Source organism: Gekko japonicus, unplaced genomic scaffold, assembly GCF_001447785.1.
Source record: "Gekko japonicus isolate JY-2015 unplaced genomic scaffold, Gekko_japonicus_V1.1 scaffold696, whole genome shotgun sequence".
In the NCBI taxonomy this organism is placed as follows: domain Eukaryota; kingdom Metazoa; phylum Chordata; class Lepidosauria; order Squamata; family Gekkonidae; genus Gekko; species Gekko japonicus.
The window spans coordinates 143,877-145,564 of NW_015161971.1; the positions used below are offsets into that span (position 1 = coordinate 143,877).

The 1,688-nt window shown below is 51.1% G+C and overlaps 1 long non-coding RNA gene across 1 annotated transcript in view; it reads right to left on the reverse strand.

The window, feature by feature from the left end:
- Positions 1 to 426: 426 nt before the first annotated feature.
- LOC107126164 overlaps positions 427 to 1,688 on the reverse strand; it is a 6,561-nt gene continuing 5,299 nt past the window's right edge. Inside the window, exon 4 of the long non-coding RNA XR_001483063.1 lies at positions 427 to 489. This is a non-coding gene — a long non-coding RNA (uncharacterized LOC107126164). The remainder of the gene's footprint in view (positions 490 to 1,688) is intronic.

The following is a 1,688-nucleotide window of genomic DNA, read 5'->3' on the forward strand; positions in this document are numbered from 1 at the left end:
ATTACTGTGTGAACTGCCAAAATCCAATCTGAAAGTGCATTTAAAGTGGATTGAAAGTGGATTATTTAGTATGTGTGATCGTAGCCCCGGTGAGATAGGTGGGGCTGAGAGAGCTCTGTCAAGGACTGCCCTTGAGAGAACAGCTCTGAAAGAACTTGTGACTGACCAAAGGTCACCCAGCAGCTTCATGTGGAGGTGTGGGGAATCAAACCCGGCTCTCCGTTCTACAGACCGCCGCTCCTAACTACCACACTAAACTGGTATAAGGACGTACAGCCAAAGACACAAACATACACCCTTTATGCCTCTCCCAGAGCAACTAAAGTTATCACACAAGAAGCATTCAGAAAGAACAGATTTCAGAGCAGATATAGTTTTAACACTGTACCTTCATCGTTTGCGTAATTGCTTTTCCCAAAGGCAACGGCAGGCAGCTTCTTTCTCAAGTCCGACACGGCCACGATGTGCCTGGCTTCAAGATTGGCTGGCCTAGTGAAAGAAAGACAGAAAGGGTTCTCGGCTGGACTCCGGAGCTTTCCCATCTGCATTCTGGCAACGGCCCTGACACATACGGCACCCGCTCCCCGCTACAATATTCAGGCTGTCTGGAAACCATAAAGGGAGTTTCCGGGCTCCTTCCTGACCCAACCGGGATGTCCGGAGGAAGCAGGCTTATACTGAATCAGGCTTATACTGAATCAATCCATCAAGGTCAGTATTGTCTACTCAGGCCGGCAGCAGCTCTCCGGGGTCTCAGGCTAAGGTCTTTCACATCCACTACTACCTAGTCCTTTTAACTGGAGATGCTGGGGATTGAACCTGGGACCTTCTGCATGCCAAGCAGAGACTCTGCCACTGAACCACAGCCCCTCTTTACAGCTCTCCAAGGTCTCAGGCATGAGGTCTTTCACATCCCCTACTACCTAGTCCTTTTTAGCTGAAGATGCCGGGGATTGAACCTGGGACCTTCTGCATGCCAAGCAGAGACTCTGCCACTGAACCACAGCCCCTCTTTACAGCTCTCCAAGGTCTCAGGCATGAGGTCTTTCACATCCCCTACTACCTAGTCCTTTTTAGCTGAAGATGCCGGGGATTGAACCTGGGACCTTCTGCATGCCAAGCAGAGCCTCTGCCACTGAGCCACGGCCCCTCTTTACAGCTCTCCAGGGTTTCAGGCATGAGGTCTTTCACATCCCCTACTACCTAGTCCTTTTAACTGGAGATGCTGGGGAATTGAACCGGGGCCCTTCTGTGTACAAAGTTAAAGGATCTGGCAGGAGGTGATGGGAAAGACCTCCGCCTGAGACCCCGGAGAGCTGCTGCCAATCCGAATCGACAAGACTGACCTTGGTAGATGGAGCAGGTGGAGGAAGAGGAACTTTTCTCCCTTTCTCACAATACAAGAACTCGTGGGCACTCCATGGAATTGCTGAGCAGTCGGGTTAGAACAGATAAAAGGAAGCACTTCTTCACCCAAAGAGTAATACGTGGAATTCACTGCCACAGGAGGTGGCGGCGGCTACAAGCATGGACAGCTTCAAGAGGGAACTGGATAAACATGAAGCAGAAGTCCATCAGTGGCTATTAGCCACAAGGTATAGATAGGAACTCACAGGTTGGGGCAGGTGATGCTCTGTATTCTTGGTGCTTGGGGAGGGGGGGGGCAGTGGGAGGGCTTCTAGTGTCCT